A 24378-nucleotide genomic window follows, 5' to 3' on the forward strand; every position below is an offset into this window, starting at 1 on the left:
CTGCTTACTGAGGTTAATTCCTTAAAGTGAGATATGAATGGACGCCAGATTTTTGAAACCTCATTCCCTCTTAAGCTAAATTTAACTTTCTCTAGGCTCAGAAATTCCATTAAGTCTCCCAACCATACTGAGGCACAAGGTGGAGAAACTGACTTCCTCCCCAGTAGGATCTGCCTCCTCGTCACCAGAGAGGCAAAGGCCCCGCCCCTATCTGGAGCTACGGTAAATCTGATACCCCAAATATGTCCCCAGGGGACTGGGTTCTCAGTCCTACTGTAACTCTGCCAACATAGTAATATTTTGTGCATAATTACATTGAACACAAATTGTTCTTGTAAGCCTGAATAACTTCTCGGTGTGTTTTGCCGACACTTAATTGTCATTGGAAATATACTGAGGATTCGCAACATATGCAGCATGACACATGGACAAAGAAGAATAGTTGAATATTACACAAACCTGACATAAAAAAGAGCCATGAACAGGGCCACCTTTCTAAATTAGAGTAAGTGCTGTATACTTAATTTCTAAGCAGGTATCCCATTGGCTCTATATGCTTGATTCAACTGATAGAATGCAATTACCATCAATTGAAATACTACATTCTTCCAACATTTATTTCCAAGGATTCTCTTTTTGATTTACAAAGCAAGTTTGCTGAAAACATCTGTTGTCATGTGAACTTTTGAGACACAGCTTTTGCTAATTTTATTTCATATTAAATCCTTTTTAACTTTATTTTTTTGTAATCCTTTGCAATAGTTTCCATTATCTGGTTACTGCCACCCAGAAAATAAAATAAACTGTTAAAGCCCCATAAGGGATAATCCTTAATTTATGATCAATTTATGTTTAAATTATCTTAAGAATGTATTTTAAGTGAAATATATTTATAACTGAACTTGCAAATGATAGATCTGCCAATTTTGCATCATTCTGAAGGCTCACATTATCAGAGCTCAGAATGGCTGGCAGTGTATGCTCAGTGTAGCACCCTCACCTCTGAATTAGTAGGTTCTGAATTCACATCCAACTCCAGAGATCTGAGCGTGTAATCTAGGCTGACATGTCATTGTTGTACAGAGGGAATGCTGTGTTCTCAAAGATGGTGCTGTCTTTTGGGACTAATGCATACTCGTCCTGATGTCCTGGTCAATTTTGAAGTGCTTTTGTGCATCCTGGAGTTGTGAAAGGTGCTATAAGGCACAATTCTATTCTATAATAACAGGTTGTGTTCAGCAGCAAACATTTTAAAGTCTGCTTTAGTTTAATGGAAGCCTCGGGCAGAAGAAAGTGACCACAACTCAAAACCCCCTGGCAAATTTGTTGCGGATTTCTCTTCAATTTCCAACACTTAGTGCTAGCTCTCAGGAAGGCAGTTCAATCGCTAGTATGCAGAAAATGTTCTTCTTTCTACCTGCACCAGTGAACCATCCAATGCAGACCCACCCATCCAGCGGCAACGATGCTGATTCATTTGCTGGTGCTCAGAAGAGATAAAGAAAGAACTTACATTTATATTGCATCTTCCACATCTTCAGGCTCCTAAAGCACTTTACATCCAATGAAATACTTTTGGTGGTGCATTGACTAATGTAATACAGGAATCATGACAGCCAATTTGTGCACTTCAAGACTCCACAAAGAGGAACGTGATAATGATCATGTAACCTTTTTTTAGATGTTGTTTGGGAGATAAATATTTGCCAGGACATCAGGTTAACACCCACACTCTTATTTGAATAGTGTAATGGAATATTTTACATTCATCTCGATTTAACGTTTACTTAGAATGGTTGCGTATCTTTGGGACAGTTTGTCTCCTGTCTCTATCTCTGAAGTTGCAGGGTCTGAGTCATCAGAAGAATCTGTAAAAAAGATAGAGGGTCAAATGTTAGTCTCTCGTGACAAAGCTAAGCAGCATCATGCAATTTCAGATTGATATGCAGTGTGGGTTGTGCATGGGTATAAATGTACACCCGGGAGAGTTGAGAAGAGCAAAGAAAGGGGAAGAAATTTCCAAGAATCTTGCTAGCCATGAGTCCCAGCCTTACCATTACCAGTGCCTGCCTGCCAATGATGCCAAAGGCAGTGTCGGACACTGAGCTTGCAATGTTCTGTAATTTCAACTATTGGACTCCAGTTTTTATTGTGTGCTACTTCTGCAAGAGATGTGGGAGTGGATTGATTTGTGCCTTGTGAAGGCTTGTGAAAAATGTCTGAGGCACTTTGGCACAGTGTGGATACAAAGGACAAGAAGCAACAACTATAAACAAGAGCTGGTGATTGGATCAGAATCATGCAGGGGCTGGACAGAGCAGACAGGGAGAAACCGTTCCCACTCGTAAAAGGATCAAGAACGAGAGGGCACAGATTTGAAGTGATTTGCAAAAGAAGCAAATATGATGTGAGAAACATCTTTTTCACACAGCGAGTGTTTCGAATCTGGAATGCACAGCCTGGTGGGCACGTTCAATCGAGACATTCAGATGGTTATTTGAATAGAAACAGTGTGCAGGGGTACGGGGAAAAGGCAGGGGAATGGCACTAAGTCATGATGCTTGCTTAGAGAGCTGGTGCAGACATGATGAGCCAAATGAATCATAGAATCCCAACAGTGCTGAGGAGGCTATTTGGCCCATTGGGTCTGCACCAACTCTCCTAAAGAACACCCTACCTAGACACACAATTTTGTGATTCTGTGAAGGTGTATGTCCTGTGATTGTCGGAGAGCTGAACGGAATTAGAAAGATCTTACCAAGGTCCAGAAACAATAGTAGAATGTGATTTGTGCTGGTTTGGGGACAAGAGCAGCTATTGAATATTTGAGTGTAAGCAGAAGGAGATACAGTGAAGTATCCTGTTGCGATTAGAGATGAGATTTATGCAATAGCTGAGGGAAAAGCAAATGTGTGGTGTTATAAGACATGATTTTTTTTTTTTTGCACAATGCAGCCAGATCTTCGGAATGACACAGCTGGTCTTCTAGATATCTAACTTTATGTAGATTGCCCTATTTGGCAGGGTGCTTGCTTGCCATCTAAATGAAACAAGGTCTCTTTCCTGGCTTTGACTTTTTCAAAACGTACCTCCATTAGAGCAGCTGAAAATTAGGATGCCTTTATCATTAATATTTTGCACGCCAAATCAAAACAAAATCTTTAAAAGATGTAAGCTGGCTTTAAGATGAGGCAGGTGTGCAGGTTTCTGTCCCTCAAAAATAAATGGTGAGCTGTCTCATAAGCAGTATGCTTTATGCTGGCAGCTCACCAGTCAAACTCAAATGGGACCCTACGACAAAAAATTGATCAGGCGTCCCGCTGATATCATCCGTCGAGCATTTACAAGAGAGAAACAGCATCTGTGCCTTAGAAACGTGTCCTCGGAGCCTCCTCTGTCGAAGCTCATAGCTACTTTCACTTTATGGTGGACTGGAAGCCTAAATTACTTACACGCCATTGCAATTGTGTCAGAGCTGTATTTCTTCAACATTAGGTAGAGGGAACCATCCCTGGCTCCTGCAGTTGAGTAACAGCTGGGCTAGACATCCATGAGCTATCCTATCTACTGCCGGCTCCATTTGATCCTCTTTATGTGTTATATGCTTATTCATGAGCACTCCTCCTGAATCTGATGCAATGTATCCCCTGTGGCGGATGCGCGTGGGTTTGCTTCTGTACCATAAGGAATGCGTGACAGGTGCTGATGAGACGTGTAGGTTTCCTGATTATTTCTGGTAGCAGCTTTGTCATCTTAGGAAATCCTATGTAATAAGCAAAGAAACATTTGTTAAAATGGTGTGTGTGTGAAATTACTGTGGCCAGGGTTCCAGTTACATACAATACAGATATTGTGCAGAAAATGCATCTGAGTGAATTTGAAAAGGAAAGCAAATAAGGTGAAAAAACACACTGGGCGGGATTATCCCGCAATTAGCGGGGCGGCCCGTACCGGCGCCAAGAGCGACGCAAACCACTCTGGCGTCGGACTGCCCAGAAGTTGCGGAATCCTCCACACTTCTGGGGGCTAGGCTTGTGCTGATGGGGTTGGCACCGTGTCAACTGGCGCCGACGGGCCACCGCCGGCCAGCGCGAGTTGACACATGCACAGAACTGCCAGCGTGTTTTCTGCGCATGCGCAGGTGGTTTCTTCTCCGTGCCAGCTATGCCGGAGCCTTACAGAAGCCGGCGCAGAAGGAAAGAGTGCCCCCATGGCACAGGCCCGCTTGCAGATCGGTGGGACATGATCACGGGCCAGGCCACCGTTGGGCCCCCCCCCCCCCGGGGCTGGATCCCCCCGCGCCCCCTCGAGGACCCCTCTAGACGGCCGAAAAGCCAGGTCCCGCTGATATGGACCTGTCCATTTCATGCCGGTGGGACTGGCCAAAAATGGGTGACCACTCGGCCCATCAGGGCCCATGTTAAAGTCAATATTTTCCCGCTTCTGTAGTAGAAAGATTCAACATACTCGTTAAGACAGAATAACAACGTTTTATTTTCGAAACAACTGCATGCAGTACTGGCTGAAACTTTTGAAGTCAGAGAGCAGTCAACAAAACTGCTGAGTCTTTCGCAAGTTCTGCTCTTTCGCAGAGAATTAGCTCAATATTTATACATTATCATTATCAAGATTGCGTGACAACAGTATGGTCAGGAGTTTGATCGGAAATACAAACGGAAGCATAGAACAGACCATTTTTGGTCACATCACTCATACCATTATCTTGTCCTTGGAGGCCTGAATTTATCTTATTTTAATTCCTATGGCCCTGGGTTATGACGAGTTAGTTTTATCAGGAGTTGCCGAGGTCCGGTGTTTTGAAATGGCTCGACCTTCGCTGATCTTTTCAGACTTCAAGTTATGCAGAGTTGGCCTACGGCCATACTAGTCTAAAAATGGTTAGGGCAGCATTCTTTACCTGGGCCTGGTGAGCTGGAATGGGTAGTTTCAGTCTTTCTTGTATTGTATCAAACCTTTTGACCAGTTTTCCCATTGACCAGTTTTCCCATCATGCCATTACTTTAATTCGTATCATATCACACCCGGAGAATTGCCGGGGGGGCCGCTGCCAACGGCCCCCGACCAGCACGGCGCGATCCCCGTCCCCGCCCGGAAACCCCCGGCAGTTCTTGCCGCACTGTGACACAACATTCAGGGTCTTCTCGGCCCACACCCTCAATTTATTTGAGTGCAAAACTGTCTTGTTCTCTTCTCAGATTAAAAAATTTGCACTGGTTCTTGTCGCCTTCTTATGGTTCTCTGTCAATGCCATGCAAAACTATTATCCATTGGCATTTTGTAGAGCAGAGTGCCAGCCCAGTGCACAGCCTCCACTCCACATTGTGTGAATGTATCACAGCGCAGCAAATAGTTTCATCGCCAGCTTGATCAGATCCTACAGCATGCAAACATTCTTTAAGCGATAGCTTACAGAGGCATTTTGAGTGCCAGCCTCAAATTGTACCCTGTACCGAGATGAACATAGAATCCATAAAGTGCAGAAGGAGGCCATTTGGCCCATCGAGTCTGCACTGACTCCGAAAGAGCACCCTATCATGGAAATACAGATGTGATAGGTGTGTTAGATTTTCCAGTGTTCCTTGATTGCATTGTTTGAGGCTCTTAGAACAATGTTTGTCTCCTTGCATGATAATACCATGGTTAAAGTTGACAAATTCTGGACAGCAGTATTTTGGCATCCTACCCAGGCCAGGAAATGTTGCTTAACCGGCAGCACAGTAGCATAGTGATTAGCACTGTGGCTTTGCAGCGCCAGGGTCCCAGGTTCAATTCTCAGCTGGGTCACTGTCTATGCGGAGTCTGCACATTCTTCCCGTGTCTGCCTGGGTTTCCTCCAGGTGCTCCGGTTTCCTCCCACAGTCCAAAGACGTGCAGGTGAGATCGGCCATGCTAAATTGCCCTTAGTGTCCAAAAAGGTTAGGGTTAGGGGAATAGGGTAGAAGGGAGGGCTTAAGTGGGTCGCTGCTGACTCAATGGGCCGAATGGTTTCATTCTGCACTGTATGCTCTATGTTATCTATGTCTATGTTAACAGCTCTCATATGGACCTGAATCAATCTGAGACCTCTAGCTCTGCTTTGATCACATTGGGATGCAGAGGATTCTGTCCCCACAATTATCTTATTCTGCTGTACCTCATCCAGGAGGACAATTAGGATATTTTCATCAAATGGGATTTTCTTTACCTATTTCCTTGACCGATCATTGCTGACCTTGCTGTTGTTGCAGCCAAAATTGTAGGTGAGCTTAATGTGGGAGCAGCAACCCATTAAGAGCTACTGCTTTTTAGATACTTCACTCCAGCTGATCATTGTACTTCCCGACTTCCTGAAAAAGGGAGTTTATTCAAATAATGTTCATTAGTTAGATGCAGTGAATTGACGACTATAAGCTGGCTACTGGTACAAAGGCCCACAAAAAAACTAGAAGTTTCACTCCCTTTTTAGTCAGTCACTGAAGTAGTATTAGTAATCCTCTGATTCCAATACCTTCAGTGATGTTTTCACTCTGTTCCTTCCAAAATTAGTAGATGAACAAAATAACAAAATCTCAATTCATTCAGTTGCTATATTTTTTAAAGGTGTTTATTTCCTTTTTCTTTACTCTGTCATCATCAATTTGATCCATGGATCTTTAATATCTTTAAGTTGAGCAGAGGAAATGAGGAACTCAAAAGTTGCAAAATTAGTTCACTGTGCTATGAAGATTTAGATTCGGAGAACCCAGGAAGGGACAATTGGGTCCTGGACGCTAAGAAGAGATGCTGTGAGCTTCTCTCTGAGTCACTCTCTCTCTCTGTCTGTATTTCTCTCGCTCTCTTTTTCTCTCTTTCTCTCTCTCTTTCTGTCTCTCTCTTTCTCTCTGTCTCTCTCTGTCTGTCTCTCTTTCTCTGTCCCTCTGTCTCTGTATCTCTTTCTGTCTCTTTCTGACTTTCTGTCTGTCTGTCTGTCTCTCTCTCTCCCTAGAAATGTTATTTTCTGAACCTGCAGATAAGATTTTGAGACCTTGATGAATCTACAGTGAACACCATTACAGACTGAAAGCAAAAGCCTCAGACCGGAAGACATGAATCTGAAACAAAGACTTTTATCCCTTTTATTTTTTTCACACCCCTCCTTCTCCTCTGTTTTTGTCTGTCTTGAGTGTGTGTATCCATGGGAGGGGTGAGTTAAATAGGGGGAGTTAGGCACTTGATAATAGTTAACCAGTTCTATTTTCTGCCTATTTACTCATAGTTATTATTATTAATTAAAACTAATTGTGTTTAAATTAACAAACCTGGTGACTGTAGTTATTGGGCAGCCAGAGACCAAAGACTTTGGGTATTTTCCAAGACTTAATTTGTTAATTTCAATTGTGTTGCGACCCTTGGTCAAGTGGGGTTGAAATTAACCATGCACTAGTCCAAGGAATTGTAACAAAGGGTATTAATGAGGTTTCTTGCTCCTTAAAGATGACACCAGTGAACCACTTTGTTCATTACCCCTTGCACCACCACAGATGGCTGTTAAAGAATAGATCTGTGTTCATACTAGGCAAACTAAAATAAAGACATGTATTTGGATATACGGTGCACACACTGGTAGGAAAGTTAAAACTTGTGCCTGCAGGTAATGTTCTTCCTAGTGCAAAGCGAATATCTGGCAATAAGACTGCAGGTTCCACTTTGTGATTAGCAGAGAACCCTGGTTGTGAACTAACTGGTTTGGATTGGCTGCATTTAGTGGATTTGGCCATTGTTCAGCATGCCTGGAAAAAGACCACTTGAATCAGCAGGTCAATGCAAATATGTTCATGCTCCAAAAGAGTTTCTCCAAATTCTTTATTGGATTTATCTTATATTTGCTGATTCAATTTTTGGGCTCCTCCAGAGGGGTTCACTACATCTTCCCTACTGAATTGCTTCATAATGTTGAGGAGCTCTGTCAGGTCCCTCGCATTCATAATGATCTTCCAGAAAATAATTTCCAATTTAGTACCACTGTGCACTTTCTTGTCACCATTCTTACCTGCTTAATTTAAACTGGTTAGAATAAACAACTATCAATTTGGTCTCTCCTGTAGCCTAATTATTTTCTCGATAAAACACTAAACTCCTGTCAGTATGGTACTGCTTCATTAGCTGGAGGCTTTGACAGTAACTTATTTCTGCTTTATTTAATGCTTCTTTTCTGTTTCTCAAGTGAGGCAAAAGATAACATTAGATTTAGATTTCTGAGCACAGTGCTTGAGCTTGTGTAAGATCTGTCATTCTGCCTCTGAACTGCTCTTTTTAAAAGTATGTAAAGTAACCTATCTAATCCAATGTTATTGTAAAGTTGCAGATTTAGAGCCATTATGGCACAGAAGGAGACCATTCAGCCGATCAAATTCAGTCTAGCTCTCTAGAGGAATTCAGTCAGCTCCATTTCCGAGTTCTATCCCCACAACCTTCCAATTTAATTTCCCTCCAGCGACTATCCAATTTTCTTTTAAAATCGTCCATCGTCTCATCATCCACTATTCTCGTAGGTAGTGGGTGCGATTTAACAGAAAAAAAAGAGTCCAGTTTTGGGCGCATTCAGCAGAGTGTTTCTCTGCGCCTGCAGTACTGAGAACGACCCTGTTCCCAAATGGGACACTGCTTTTGTTTTGGTCTCGGCGAGGAATGCCATGTAGGAAGAGATCAGGGCACCATTTTTAAATGCCTCACCGATCTCTCAACTCCCTTTGGGTTCCCCACCGCAGCGTAGGACCCCCCCCCCCCCCAACCCAATGCCCCAACTTGCCTGTTGGGGGGTCCTTGAGACACCCCCCACCCACAACCCACCTCATAACGGTAGGGCACTCCGGGCCCAATCCCTGGAACAGGCAACCTGGCACTGCTACCTGGAAACCATGGCAGTGCCAGGTTGGTACGGTCAGGGTTCCTGTGTGGCAGTGCCAAGGTGCCCGGGTGCCAGTAGGAGTGCCAGGGGAACACCCTTCCCAGCGCCCGACTACCCGGGGACCTCCAATGGCCTGGGAGAGACCCTTGTCCCGGCCAGGTGCTGTTATGCCTGATCGCTGTTTGTGCGGAGCAGTGCTAAACGGCACCATGGTGAGGTCTCCCATTAGCTGCTGGGCCTTGGAAGCATCAGGCGCCAACATATTGTAGTGAGCCTAACAGTGAGGGCGAGATCTCGTTAGATCTTGTGAGGCATTCCACCTGTCACAAATCTTGCGAGTGGCCTCTCATGCCACTGCGTCAGGTACGACGAGGCCGTTCACTCGTGCCCAATGAGTTCCAGTGATTATCACTCACTGCACAAAAAAACTCTTCCTTGTATTCCTCCTGCATCTCTTGCCCACACCTTAAATCTGTTTCCCCAGTCCTGTACCATCAGCTAATAGGAAAAGCTTGTCTTTGCCTGCTTCATCTAAACTTGTTGTAATCCTTTATGCCTCAATTAAAATCTCCCCTCACTTGTCTTTCCTCCAAGGAAAACATCTCCTATGTCTCCAATCTAACTAAAATTTGTCATTCCTGAAACTAATCTGCTCAACCTCCACTGTACCCTCTCGAGCATCCTCACGTTCATCCTAATGTTCGGTGACCAGAATTATTTGAAATCTTTAATGAGGAAGTCTAGCTTTTTTTTTTAGAGGGGTGGAGGGTGGTCTCAATTATTGTCACTATGTCCCATTATTCTCACCCAGGGCTGGATAATTCTGTCACAGGTAACACTCCAATTCAAACAGAGGAGTGTTTTTCCAGTGGCAGATTTTCAAGTTAACAATTGTACGCTGTGGGCAGGAATAGAAAAATAAAAACATGGGATCCAGAATTCCATTGGGTGTGAGGTGAGGGGGATGCGGCGGGCAGGTTTGTGGAGGCAGGGGGAGGAGTGGGGAAGTTCTCCATACACCAGTACGGAGGAACTGCTCAAGTCTTCACTTGCCCCTAAATCTTCAAGGCTCCACCAGGAATTCTGTTAAGTGCCTCCCCATTAACGTTAGTTGAACTCTTGCCAGCTGCATTGCAACAGGTGTGCCATACGGGTCTAGTAAAGGCCCTGTACTCCACGAAGAGGGTCGATTCAAGAGAAAGTGGCTGAATAAAGGTCTAACTTAGGCTTAGAAGTTTGATGGCACCGTACCTTTTGGTCAGACACAAAATGGATCCCTAAATGTTCAATGTGGTAGGTAGGGCATGTGGTGATATGCATCACTGTAAATACACAAGGGGTTAATGTAAATACACGTAGACTAGATAGACACTAGAGGGAGCACCAGAGACATGACACACAGACATTCAACCAATATGTCAGTAAGATAGGACATGACCAATGGGCATTCACGATACACATAGAGGTGACACTACCACAGGAGGGCATTACACCACCCATATAAAAGGACACATCACACATGCTCAGTCTCTTTCCAGTGGAGACTCTCAGTGTGTACACAGAGTTAATTCGAAACACATCACACCCACCACGTGGATTGTAGCAGACTGTTTTGTCAGTCCAGTCCTTTGCAATAAACGCTAAAATTCCATTTGCCTTTTTTATTACATGATGTGCCTGCATACCAGCTTACACTGCAGTTACACTTAACAGTAAAAAAAAAAGTCAGCCAGATGTTTATGATTGCAATGAATTAAATTTCCACTGGACATCAAATTAATATTTTATTGAGCAGATATTTGGGGGATGGTGACATAGTCACTTATCTAGTAATCCAGGAGCCCAAGCTAATGGGGTTTAAATCCAATCATGGCAGCTTGTTGAATTAAATTGATTTAATAATCTGGCATTGAAATGCTGGTAACCATTAAACTATTGCCGATTGTTGTTGAAACCCATCAGGTTAACTAATTTGGGGAAGGAAGTCTGCCATCCTTATCTGGTCTGGCCTATATGTGGACTCCAGATCTATAGCAACACGGTTGCATCGTAACTGCCCTCTGAAATGGTGTCACAAGCCAATAGGTTCAAGGACAATTAGGGATGGGCAACAAATGCTGGCCTCGCCAGTGATACCCATGTCCCATGACAGAATAAGATAAGAAGTAAGTTTCAGAGTGTTACACTGCAGGAAGAAATGTATATTAGTAGGGACTGCACTACCAACATGAGGTCAGTGTGAAGTGACAAGTTTTTTGTCATGTGTTAACTGTATATGTAAGGCATTGCTTCATGCCAAACCATTGTGTTCTGGAATTTCAAGACACTGGGCGTCATTCTCCGACCCCCCGCCGGGTCGGAGAATGGCCGTTGGCCGCCGTGAATCCCGCCCCCGCCAAAGTCTCCGCTCCCGGAGATTGGGCGGGGGCGGGAATCCGGCCGCGCCGGTTGGCGGGACCCCCCGCTGGATTCTCCGGCCCGGATGGGCCGAAGTCCCGCTCAGGAATTGCCTGTCCCGCCGACATAAATCAAACCTGTTATTTACCGGCGGGACCAGGCGGCGTGGGCGGGCTCCGGGGTCCTGGGGGGGGGCGCGGGGCGATCTGACCCCGGGGGGTGCCCCCACGGTGGCCTGGCCCACGATCGGGGCCCACCGATCCGCGGGCGGGCCTCTGCCGTGGGGGCACTCTTTCCCTTCCGCCTCCGCCACGGCCTCCACCATGGCGGAGGCGGAAGAGACTCTCCCCACTGCGCATGCGCGGGAAACTGACAGCGGCCGCTGACGCTCCCGCGCATGCGCTGGGAAACTGACAGCGGCCGCTGACGCTCCCGCGCATGCGCCGCATTTCCGCGCCAGCTGGCGGGGCAACAAACGCCATTTCCGCCAGCTGGCGGGGCGGAAATCCCTCCGGCGTCGGCCTAGCCCCTCAATGTTGGGGCTAGGCCGCCAAAGATGCGGAGACTTCCGCACCTTTTTGCCGGCGCGATGCCCGTCTGATTGGCGCCGGCTTTGGCGCCAGTCGGCGGGCATCCCGCCGTTGGGGGAGAATTTCGCCCACTGTGTCTGGGATCATTTACAAAGGAATTATTTTGCAAACATTTGTATAAACTTTTTTTCCAGGAACCATAGACAACAGTTCTGTGTAATGCATTCTTTATAAAGATTCTGGTGGTAGCCTGAAATCCTAACAATACTGAAATGTCTTCAGTGTACTGCATGGGAATGGAGCGGGTGCTGTGGTCTAGTGGGGGAGGAGCTTAGCTGCATTATTTTGATGTTGGGTCTCTACTCAGTTTGTAGTCGTCTCAACTGTGCTGCTTCAAACTGTGGTATCTGCTATCTAGTGGAGTAAATAACATCAAACTAACATCAAAACATGTGCTGTCTGATGCACGATCAATTACACAAAGACGAGAGTTGGATGCAATTGAAGCTGGCAAAATGGCTGCCGTACGAGGAGCACACATATTTATACTCCACCTACTGGGCGGAGCCAGCAGGCAGGGAACTACACCCCGTACCTGTAGTACAGGGGCCTTACCGTAAAGCACCTACACCGACATCCTCTATATACAATATATACATCAGCGGTGACCACCACACTGTCACAGGGGGTTTGCCTGAATAGTTAATTTTAACATTCATTTTCTTCCTCCACCTGGATTAATCCAAGTACCGCTTCATTCTACATGTCCACCTTGAAAGTTTGGCGCTTCATTTCCTTGTGACTATCGCTGCCTTTCCTCTTTCTCTGATTCCTTGCTGAGCTGCAGGAGGAGGCCAGCGGTACTGCATTTGCCCAAGTGTGCCATCTTGTCATTCATTTTCTGCACACTTCTACAGGATCTCATCAGCAGGGAGCTAATTAATTTGCTAATGAAGCAGATCTCTGCTGCCACAATGGAGCCATATATAAAAGATTGAGAGGATGAATGATCGTAATCTCTTGCTTGAGGGTGGTAGCTTTAGCTGATGCTTTGCAATTTAGCACTTAATCCACAATTAATGTGTGTGTGAGACAGAGGTAGGTTTGCAGTCTGTCATATATTGTAATTTGGAGTTGAATTAAACTAATAATGTTCATTCACACTCTGACCAAGATTTAGCAATGTTGGCAGATGTAAGCCAGGGTTACTCCATTTGCCAAGGAAGCCATTCCAATCATAATTTATGCCACCACAACAAACTTTTCCAAAACCTTATCGCTGTAGCTACCAGAAGGGTTTTATTCCACGATTTGCAAATGCAGGCAGCATTTCCAGAAATGACAGACAATATATAAATAATGATTAAAAGTAACAGCGTATTAGGGTCTGACTGAGTTAGATTGCCAATGCAGCTGGCAGTATGAGGAACCTTGAATTAGATTGCAATAGTAATAAAATGGGTTATGAATTTTACTGATAGTATGACTGTCAGTGTGCAGCTGATTAATACGGTCTAATCTCAAGTCAAAGACTGACCGCGAGTGGCAATATCTAAGGATCTGACTGAATTGAACTGACAATGTTTAAGATACTCATTTGACCCAAGGACTTTGGCTCGAAATGTAATAATGTGCTGACACTGGGGGTGGTGATGCAGAAAGATTGACTGATGAAATTCTATTGATAAGGATAAGAAAGCTTGCATTATAGCTAAAAATGCATGAGGGTCTTTACAGCATACCTTGTTGCAACATATGTCCACCAATGAAGTTCATGGTTATCTCGCTCTTCCTGTATGATGATCAACTTAATAGCCTGCTCTCTGACTTGCTCCTCATTAATACATGGGGGGGAGGGGGGGCTGCCGGCGATGCCCTGTTGTCTCGCTCAATTAGACTTCACATAATTTTCACATGAATTGAAGTTGACATGATTTTCGCAGCAACTTCATTGCAGTGTTAATGTAAGCCTACATGTGACACTAATAGAGATTATTTTTATTACATCAACTTGGTTAAATTAGCAGGGATTCCAATCAGAGGCAGATAACTCCCTGCATTTGCTGCTCATTAGTTTGGTGCCCTACAGCAACAAATGCAGAATGAAATCAGACTCTGATTGGATGAAAACCAAAGAGCGGTAAGGTAAGTAACGGTTGGCAGCAGGCACGCACGCGACCATAAGGTGGGAGAGACCAGGTGGCCGGCCACAACAATAATAATCTTAAACATAATCTTTATTATTGTCACAAGTAGGCTTACATTAACACTGCAATGAAGTTACTGTGAAAATCCCCTGGTCGCCACATTCCGACACCTGTTCAGGTACACCGAGGGAGAATTCAGAATGTCCAATTCACCTAACAAGCACGTCTTTCAGGACTTGTGGGAGGAAACTGGAGCACCTGGAGGAAACCCACGGTATTTTCCATGTTTGGAAGTACAAGGCCACATTGATAGAGTAAAGGCACAGATTGTGCTTCATTTTACTTGTAAAATGTCCTGCAAAATATTCAGATGAAATGCCGAAATGTATTTATCATACGAATACATGTTTATGTTAAGAATTTATTTTTACAGGAAAGACGCACGCTTTATAGAAGTGTAATATCGTAATCAGTCTTGTTAGTCCAGAGAGGAAAAATTGCAATGTGACAGTGAATACTGATTGGAATGTGTATACTCAGGGTGCTGCCATTATCAAGTATTCCTTTGGGTGTTGATTATGACAGAGCACATACTGATTCACTCTACACTGCTACAAAATACTATCCTGTAGCTCTAACCTCAAGTGTGATTAATCCTTATTTTGATTCTTGGTTTCTATGAAAGTTAGCAAATTTCAAGTTGTCCCTCTCGTGAGATTTTTTTCTGATATTGAAACACAATAAATGAGTAAGAGGAAAATATTACTGAACATATTAAAAGTATCAAGCGTACCACCAGTGGTTTGGTTCTGTAATGTATTATAGATGTATTGGGACCATGCTTGAGCTCATTTAGCAGACTCAAAGAGCTTGTATTCTGCTTAATATTCACAGAAGAACTGTTTAATGCAAATTTAAACATAGATTCTGCCAGAATTTTTTGTAAGGTTTAAAAATAAGACTCTTTTTCCAGGCAAAGTTTTAAAAAAAAAAAAATCTTGGATAGATTCACATTGCAACATATTTTAACTTGGCTTCCGGCGATAGTTTGCTGCAGGATAGATCTGGCCTTGAACAATGTGCGAGGGCCGTGATATTCTATTTTCCATATTTTTAGCCTTATACTTAATTCTGGCACAGGAGCTGGCAATTAAAGCCTTTTTAAGGGTAATTGCTAAAAGTTGCAACTTAGAATCAATACGGACACGTTGGTCAGACATGAAGGCAAACGCATACATTTGCTGCAGTTTTGCAGTGCTGGTAAACAGAAAACCTTTGAGCAGAATCTTACCAGTTGAAAAAATGAGTGCACTTTTGAGACAAAGATTTGGAATGTGCTTTAGCGGACCGTTGCAAATGTGACAAACATTTGGCAGGATTCTCTGTTTGGAAGATTATGTTTTCACTACTGTGAATTGTACGCGGGACGCAAATCACGATGTAATTCAATATCCCTCGGCATGCCAATTTATGCATGGCGAGGGATTACTGAGGGAATTATTCCAATTGGCTGCCATTTTGAGTGGAAGCCCCCCCCCCCACAGACCTCCCAGAAAAGAGATCCCTGTCTGGAGAGGGAAAAAAAATTCTGTTGTAACACTCACCTGGGCATACACCTGTTGGTTCAGACAGAGGAAGCACCATGTCCATTCCTGGAAAAAAAAGCAGTGACCTTTGTTTAAACCCCTCTGATCCTTTAGCTGCAAGCAATTCATTTATTTCTCTTAATGGGCTGTGATTGACAGCTTCCACAAATGCAATTGATAGCTTTGCTTAATTGTTCATGGATTAGAAACTCTAAAAGTGCTGGAACCACAATGGTTACAAACATCAATCACTTCGAAGAGAGTCTAATGCATTCCAAACATGCCCCTTCACGCTTAAGTGATTTTGAAGTGCTGAGCTGGAAATGTTTACCACAAGTTTACAAAAATAAACCACATCAAAAAGAGTTAAGTGCTGTCACTTTCTATCCGGGTTTAACCAATTTATTTAATTGTCTCTGGAAGGTGACTAACCATGTAGAACTGTCTAAGAAAATTAAATCTGTGAAATATGTACCGGGAACCCTCAAGTAGTCTAACAAAACTTAATGCTATCAATCTAACATTATTACCTAACATTTTCTACCCTGAACGTTGAATTGTACAGGAGACACGATGAAACCGAAATCATAATACTTCAGAGATTTGATGATTCATGTCAGATTAATACTTAACTTTTGAAGGTTTTCTTTATTCAGGTCAGCCTCTCATTCAATGTCAAGATTGTGCCCTAACCAATACTATCAGGCTGCAGGACACATTAAAGAATTAACGATCCATTAGAACAGCTTTTCTTTTTGTCAAATAAAAATATAGATCAATAAAAACTTATTCCCTCCAAGATGTGAGAATGTTTGCAGTGTTCAATAATATTCCACAACTCCTCAGATACTTAATCGGTTTTTGCCTGATTTTAGCAAGACTGGACAACATTCAGACTTGGGCTGAGAAGTAGCAAGTAACATTTGCACATCACAATTGCAGGGAGTGACTACCTTCAACAAGAAAGAAGGTCGCATTGATATTGAATTGCATTACCATCTCTGAAACCACCACCATCAACACCTTGGGGCCACCACTGACCAGAGGCTTAACTGGACCAGCTGCATAAATATTGTGGCTACATGAGCAGGTCAGAGACTGGGAACTCTGCAGCAAGTAACCTTCTGACTCCCCAAATTCCCACAAGACGTAAGAATTGTGATGGAAAATCTGCACTTTCCTTGTCTGCAGTTCCAACAACATTCGAGAAGCTCAATATCATTTGGTAAATAGCGACCAACTTGACTGGCACCTCTTCCAATACCTTTCACCCCCCCCCCCCACCCCCTCCACCACCAGGGTAAAGTGGTAGCAGCATGAAACTTAAGACGATAAGAAATTGGAGCAGGGGAGAGCAGTCAGCCTCTTGAGCCTCCCCTGACATTCAATACAATTATGGTTGATCCACCTCCATTCCTGTCCACTCCCATAACTTGTGATTCCCTGAAAGACCGGAAACCTATCTATCTATCCCAACGATGAAATATCCACAATCATCTGAGGTAGAGAATTCCAAAGATTCGCAACACTATGAGTAAAGAAATTTCTCCTCACCTCAATCCTAAATGATCAGCTGTTTAGCCTGACATTGCTCCCCGTGTTCTTGATTCCCAATCTGGGGAAGCAACCTCTTGGAATCTACTCAGTCAAGCTTTTTCAGAATCTTGTATGTTTCAACGAGATCACCTCTCATTCTTCTAAACTCCAGAGACTATTGGCCTAATTTACTCAGCTTTGAATCATGAAACAAGTCTTTCAGCCCGTGAACCAATAGGCTGACCCTCTGCTGTACCATCCCCATATCCTTACTTAAATATGGAGACCAAACCTTTGCAGTGGTATCGCTAAAACTCTATACAATTGTAGCCAGACTTCCTGATTATTGTATTCCAATCCCCTTGTAATCAAACCCATTCTGCCATCTATGTTCCTATTGGTTTGCTGCACCGACAATGAGGAATCCGTTGGGAGCATCAACAGATTTGTGCATAGATAGTTGTGGATAGAGAATGGGTGGTTATCTAGTGGAAACTGGGGAACCAAGAATTGGATCCATTGTGGCTTATTCGGTAGTCCAGTGGAAATCTCTAGTGGCCTCAGGTGGCAGGCATATGCTTCATCAATGCAATATGGCTTTGGAGGCACAAGAAGTCGGAGTGAAATGTAAGAACCAAAAGACATGGAGTAAGGGAGTTACGGGAGAGTGAAAGGTAAATCTAAGGTATTAATATAGACATAGGAATGATCTGAGAAACAGCTATAGGAAGCTGATGAGCAAATTTCAAGAACTAGTAGGAGACATAAGAACGAGAAAAGCCAGTCTAAGCCAATCTTCTGAAGGGTGACAATGCAGGTCCTGAAAGATAACAGGAAGTCAGGTGCCTTGTTGACCACCTAGAAAGCAGCCAAGTAAAATTATTTAAGTAGCATACGAACCGAAGACAGAGGAGACTGAAGACAAATCAGAGCTGGTACAATGTGGAATGAAACATTTCAAGCAGAGGCATGGAAAACTGAATCTGTAGAAGAGCAGTAAGTGGAATTGATGCAGTCCAGTCCAGAATAGTTTCAGTAAAATGTGGCAGCAAAGAATGGGGGTTCAGGGAATGACTAAAGACACAAAGCAATAATTGAGAGTGAGAAAAGTGGACATAAAGTGCACAGATAGTAGAGGAGTGCACGACGAGGGAATATGGAGAGATTCGGAGAGAAATATGAAATAATTAGAAAAGCAAAGAAGAACTAAGAAATTGAACTTTCAAGGAACATAAAACACAACCATAAAATATTTGACCGACAAGTCAATAAAAGAGGAAGGCTGTGATAGAAATAGGACTGTAGTGAATACATTGGATAATACCATAGGTAACAATAGAGGTAGAGCAGAAATATTAACAAATTACTATTCTTTGACATTTGCCAGGGAGATAGAACAAGTAGACACAATATTGAATGATTAGATTAGCAATAAGATAGATGTGCTTAAAAAATAAAAAGGCATGTATTGAAAAAGAAGATAAAGCAAGGCGCCTCACCCCTCCCCCCTTCGGCCACCCAGTCTGGAAGGATTGCATCTAGGGGAGATAGCAGAGGCTTTACTACTGAAATGGCTATAACGTGCCTGAAAAGCATGGCCGATTGAAGTCGGGAGACCCCATTCCCAGGATCCACCTGGCTCGCAACCCCTTGCTTGATCAAACATTTTGGTAAATCTGCATATTAAAGCGAGAGAGCTAGTCTCACTCTAATAATAAAAATGATAATAATAATCGCTTATTGTTACAAGTAGGCTTCAGTGAAGTTACTGTGAAAAGCCCCTAGTTGCCACATTCCGGCGCCTGTTCAGGGAGGCTGGTACGGGATTTGAACCCACGCTGCTGTGCTAAACCAGCCCTATGCAGATTATCGAGGTGCCCGTGGCGTTAGGATATATCTCCTTCGCCTCAAAGACCTCTGGCGAACGTTGTTCAGTACTGCTCTCTACAAACAGGGACCAGATGGAACGGCACTCGTGGGGGTCTCCTCGGGATCAGAGGCGCCCAGATGCACACCCTTTGAGCAGGGTGGCAGGCTGGCACTGCAAGTGCCATCTGGGGACTATGGCAGTGCCACCTGGGTACCTGCCTGGCACTGCCAGCTGGCAGAGCACTGCTAGGGTTCCAGGTTGGTCCTGCCAATCTGACATTCTTTGCACGGTGGGGTCGGGTTGGGGGTGCTGGGGACCCTCCCATACTGCATTGGGGCTTGGGGCGGTCAGGGACTGTTTTGTGGGCTCCAGAGATTGAGATGCTATTTAAAAATGGTGTCTCGATTTCTCACTACACTGAGGAGTTCATAGAACATGGAACATAGAACAGTACAGCACAGTACAGGCCCTTCGGCCTCGATGTTGTGCCGACCATTTATCCTAATCGAAGATAAACTTTACCTACATCCTGTATTGATATTCAGATATCAATATACATGATCAATGTATGTAAATGTTGTATAGTCATTTCAACACTAAATGTCTCACAGTCAGATTAAGATCCGGATCCCCGCTCTTTTTAGTTACTTCGAGAGTGTGATCCAGAACAGTGAACACGCATGACATAGAATAGCTAGAGTGACAGAAGTTAGAACTAGTTTGTTACAGTACGGTGTAGATATACAGTTATCTGTATTGTACTTTATTTCTTTATAGTTAGTTTAGTATTGGGTAAAAGGACTCGCAGTTTGTTATTTTATTACTCATTGAATAGTTCATCTTTCGACAAGAAGACTATTGGTCATTTTATCATCCTGGTGGATTCAAGAGTAATATATACATTTTAGATAAGTCATTATTTAAAATATAACACACCCCTTCAATTTGCTGCTGTCCATGTGCCTGTCCAAGAGTCGCTGAAATGTCCCTAATGACTCAGACCACCACTGGCAGTGCTTTCCATGCACCCACCACTCTCTGTGTAAAAAACCTACCTCCAACATTTCCCCATACCTCCCTCCAATCATCTTAAAATGATGCCCCCTCGCGACGGCCATTTCCGCCCTGGGGAAAAGTCTCTGGCTATCCACTCTATCCATGCCTCTCATCACCCTGTACATCTCTATCAGGTCACCTCTCTTCCTTCTTCGCTCCAGTGAGAAAAGCCCTAGCTCCCACAACCTTTCTTCATAAGAAATGCCCTCCAGTCCAGGTAGCATCCTGGTAAATCTCCTCTGCACCCTCTCCATAGCAACCATCTCCTTCCTATAATGAGGCGACCAGAACTGGACACAATATTCCAAGTGTGGTCTAACCAGGGTTTTATAAAGCTACAGCAAAACCTCGCGGCTCTTAAACTCAATCCCCCTGTTAATGAAAGGCAATGCACCAAATGCCTTCTTAACAACCCTAACAACTTGGGTGGCAACTTTGAGGGAGCTATGTACGTGGACCCCAAGATCCCTCTGTTTCTCCACTCCTGCCTTTAACCCTGAATTCAGCAGTCAAATTCAACCTTCCAAAATGAATCACTTCACATTTATCTCGGTTGAACTCCATCTGCCACTTCTCAGCCCAGCTCTGCATCCTGTCAATGTCCTGTTGTAATCTGCAACAGCCCTCAACACTATCTACAACACCACCAACCTTCATGTCATCGGCAAACTTACTAACCCACCCTTCCACTTCTCAACCAAGTAATTTATAAAAACCACAAAGAGCAGAGATTCCAGAACACATCCCTGCAGGACACAACTGACCACCGACCTCCAGGCGAATACGTTCCATCCACTACCACTCGCTGTTTTCTTTCGGCCAGTCAATTCTGTAACCAGACAGCCAGATTTCCCTGTATCCCATGCCCCCTAACTTTCTGAATGAGCCTATCATGGGCAACCTTATCAAATGCCTTACTAAAATCCATGTACACCACATCCACTGCCCGACTTTCATCAATGTGTCTCGTTACATCCTCAAATAATTCAATGAGGTTTGTGAGGCATGACCTGCCCCTCACAAAGCCATGCTGACTATCTTTAATCAACTGTGTTTTTCGAAATAATCATAAATCCTATCTCTCAGAATCCTTTCCAGTATCTTGCTCACCACAGACGTAAGCCTGACGAGTCTGTAATTCCCAGGGATTTCCCTATTCACTTTCTTGATCAGAAGAACAACATTCGCCTCCCTCCAATCATCTGGTACTACTCCAGTGGAGAGTGAGGATACAAAGATGATCACGAATGGCGTAGCAATCTCCTCCCTCTCTTCCCATAGTAACCTTGAATATATCCCGTCTGGCCCAGGGGACTTATCTATCCTGATGTTTTGCAAAATTTCCAGCTCATCCTCCTTCTTAGTATCAAACTGTTCAAGCCTATTAGCCTGGTTCACGCTGTTCTCACGAGTAACTAGGTCCCTCTCTCTAGTGAATATTGAAGCAAAATATTCATTTAGGGCCTCCCCTACGTCCTCAGACTCTAGGCACAAGTTCCCTCCACTATCCCTGATCGGCCCTACTCTCACTCTGATCATCCTCTTATTTCTCACATAAGTGTAGAAAGCCTTGGGGTTTTCCCTAATCCTTCCCACCAGGGCTTTTTCATGCCCCCTTCTAGCTCTGCTAAGTCCATTTTTGAGTTCCTCCCTGGCTAACTTGTAACCCTCTAGAACCGTGCCAGATCCTTGCTTCCTCAACCTTGCGTAAGCTTCATTCTTCCTCTTGACTAGAAGCTCCACTTCTCTCGTCATCCAAGGCTCCTTCACCTTACCATCCCTTCCTTATCTCAGTGGGACAAAACTATTCAGCACACACAGCCAGTGCTCCTTAAACAACCCCCACATTACTGTTGTGCATTTCCCTGAGAACAACTGTTTCCAATTTATGCTCCTCAACTCCTGTCTAATAGCAGTATAATTTCCCCTTCCCCAATGAAATACCTTCCCATACTGTCTGTTCCTAGCCCTCTCCATGACTATGGTAAAGGTCAAGGAGTCACCAAAATACTCTCCCACCTAGACATCTGACACCTGGCCTGGTTCGTTGTCAAGCACCAAATCCAATATGGCCTCTCCCCTAGTCAGCCTATTTACATATTGAGTCAGGAATACTTCCTGGACACACCTGACAAAATTGGCTGAGTGTTCGCGCCATTGTGAACGCCGTCGAGGTTTACGACGGTGCGAAACGGCCCCTATCCCGACCGATTCAGAGCCCGATAATGGACTAGGAGCAGCGCCGCGTCATTTACACGCGGCAGGCCTTGGCGCCGCGTAAAGGCGGCGCCGCATGCATGACGCGGCCGGCGCTGCATAACTGGCGTTACCCGCGCATGCGTGGTTGCCGTCCTCTCCGAGTCCGCCCCGCAAGAAGATGTCAGACGGATCTTGCAGGGCTGCGGAAGAAAGGAGGTCCTCCTTCAGAGAGGCCGGCCTGACGATCGGTGGGCACCGATCGCGGGTCAGACCCCATTTGAGGCCCCCCCGGTGCAGGATTCCCCCCCCCCCCGCAGGCCGTCCCCCCAGCGTTCCCACGCTGTTCCCGCCGGCAGCGACCAGGTGTGGACGGCGTCGGGGAGAACCCGCCGTTTTGAGCTGGCCGCTCGGCCCATCCGGGCCTGAGAATAGCAGGGGTGCCGGAGAATCGGCATTTTGGGTGTCTTGGGCGATTCTCCAGCCTGCGCCGCGCGGAACTCGACGTGGCCGTTCTCGCCACTTGGGAGAATCGCGGGAGGGCGTCGGACCGGCGTCGCCGGAAAATCTGGCGACCCAGGCGATTCTCCCAACCGGCTCGGAAGTGGAGAGTCGCGCCCATGCTTCTGTATCTTAACTCCCTCCCTGTTGGTACTGCTTCCAGGTCACTTGCAACAGATTTTCTTATTATTCAAGAAAATTATAATTGATTTCATACAGTTGATGCAAATGCTTAAAAGTCCTTTTCAAACATTCATTAAAAATAATTGCAGATTCCCTAGAAATTTCAATGAAATTACAAACTTTCCTTACTCTACTGCTTCTGGGTCAAAGGTAATCACACTATAGTTAAGAAAGAGCACAGAACATGTCCAAGGAATTATAGAACAGTCAATTTAACATCAGTGGTAAGAAAATTAATGGAATTCCTACTTTGAGAACAGAAGAACATTGAGAGAGAAAATTTGTGATAATGAATAGTCAGCAAGGATTTCAAAATGGAAAATCATGCTTGACCAACCTTATTGAATTTTTTGACGAGGCAACCAAGAATAGTCAATGGTAATGCAGTAGATGTATTTTGTCTGGATTTTCAAAAGCCCTTCGTAAAATGCCCCATAATTGGCAAATGAATAAGGTCAGAGAATGTAAAGTTGGGATAAGTGGCATCGTGGAATGCTGGCTGGCCTCAAGACAGAAAACAAATTGTGGGAGTATAGGGTATTTATTCAGAATGAAAGGTGTTGGGATTTGGTGTTCTTGTGGTGCGTTTAACGGAAATATTTCCAAGTGTCATTTCAGGTGGATTTGGCTGGGAGTTTCTCCCTGGCTCTGTCAGCAAGTTCCCCACCGCTATCTACCTATATAGTCACTTTATCAGGCCCTGGGGAGTTTCTCGCTGGGCTAGTCCACACTTAGGGCATGGCCTACCGGCCACATCTGTCGGTAGATCCCAAGTAAAGCCTCCCATGGGCTTCCCGACAGCCACGATGCCTCGTGGGATCTACCCAAGTCACGTGAGGCATCAGGATCAGGAACCAGCCCATAATGGGCGGGGCCAAGCCATGCTTACATAAGTAGGCCTTATACCTACTTGAGGCCTACTTACCTGGTATCTTCCAGCCTCCCCAACATTCAGTGCTGATCCGCACAAATGTGGACCAGGCAGAAAGGCTCCCAGGGGATCTCCCAGGCCATCGGAGGCCCCTGGGTGGTCAGGTACAGTGCAGGGTGGATCCCTGGTGCTCCCATTGGAATACGGCACCTTGGCTCTGCCCGGTTGACACTTTGGCACCTTGACACTGCCACCCTGGCACTGCCACGATGTCCAGGTGGCACTGCCAAGCCAACTGAAGCACTGCCAGGGTCACAGTGCAAGGGTGCCTGGGTATCATGGTGGCACTGCCAATGGTTAGTTCCCAAGGAGGGTCATGCCCATGAAAGGAGGGTGGAGGAGGGGGGGTTATGCAGGATGGGGAGGTGCAGGGCAGGTAAGAAGGAGCCACTGGGAGGTTCGGGGGGGTGATGGATAGGGATCCTGGAAGGGGGGGGGCTGTAAGAAAGTATGGGAAGGACCCTGAAGAGGGGTGGCCCCCAAGAGGGGTGGCCCCCAAAGACCCCATAGCAGGATGTCCTCACTTGGGGGAGTGTGTGACAATGCATACGTGTGGGG

General features: G+C 44.9%; 1 long non-coding RNA gene across 1 annotated transcript in view; it reads right to left on the reverse strand.

Annotated features, from left to right (window-relative positions):
• Positions 1–711: 711 nt before the first annotated feature.
• LOC140411645 (uncharacterized) overlaps positions 712–24378 on the reverse strand; it is a 45666-nt gene continuing 21999 nt past the window's right edge. The window contains exons 2-4 of the long non-coding RNA XR_011940921.1: positions 15566–15613; positions 3453–3763; positions 712–1868 (exon numbers count right to left, since the gene is read on the reverse strand). This is a non-coding gene — a long non-coding RNA (uncharacterized lncRNA). The remainder of the gene's footprint in view (positions 1869–3452; positions 3764–15565; positions 15614–24378) is intronic.

This window comes from Scyliorhinus torazame, chromosome 4 (assembly GCF_047496885.1).
Source record: "Scyliorhinus torazame isolate Kashiwa2021f chromosome 4, sScyTor2.1, whole genome shotgun sequence".
NCBI classification, from domain to species: domain Eukaryota; kingdom Metazoa; phylum Chordata; class Chondrichthyes; order Carcharhiniformes; family Scyliorhinidae; genus Scyliorhinus; species Scyliorhinus torazame.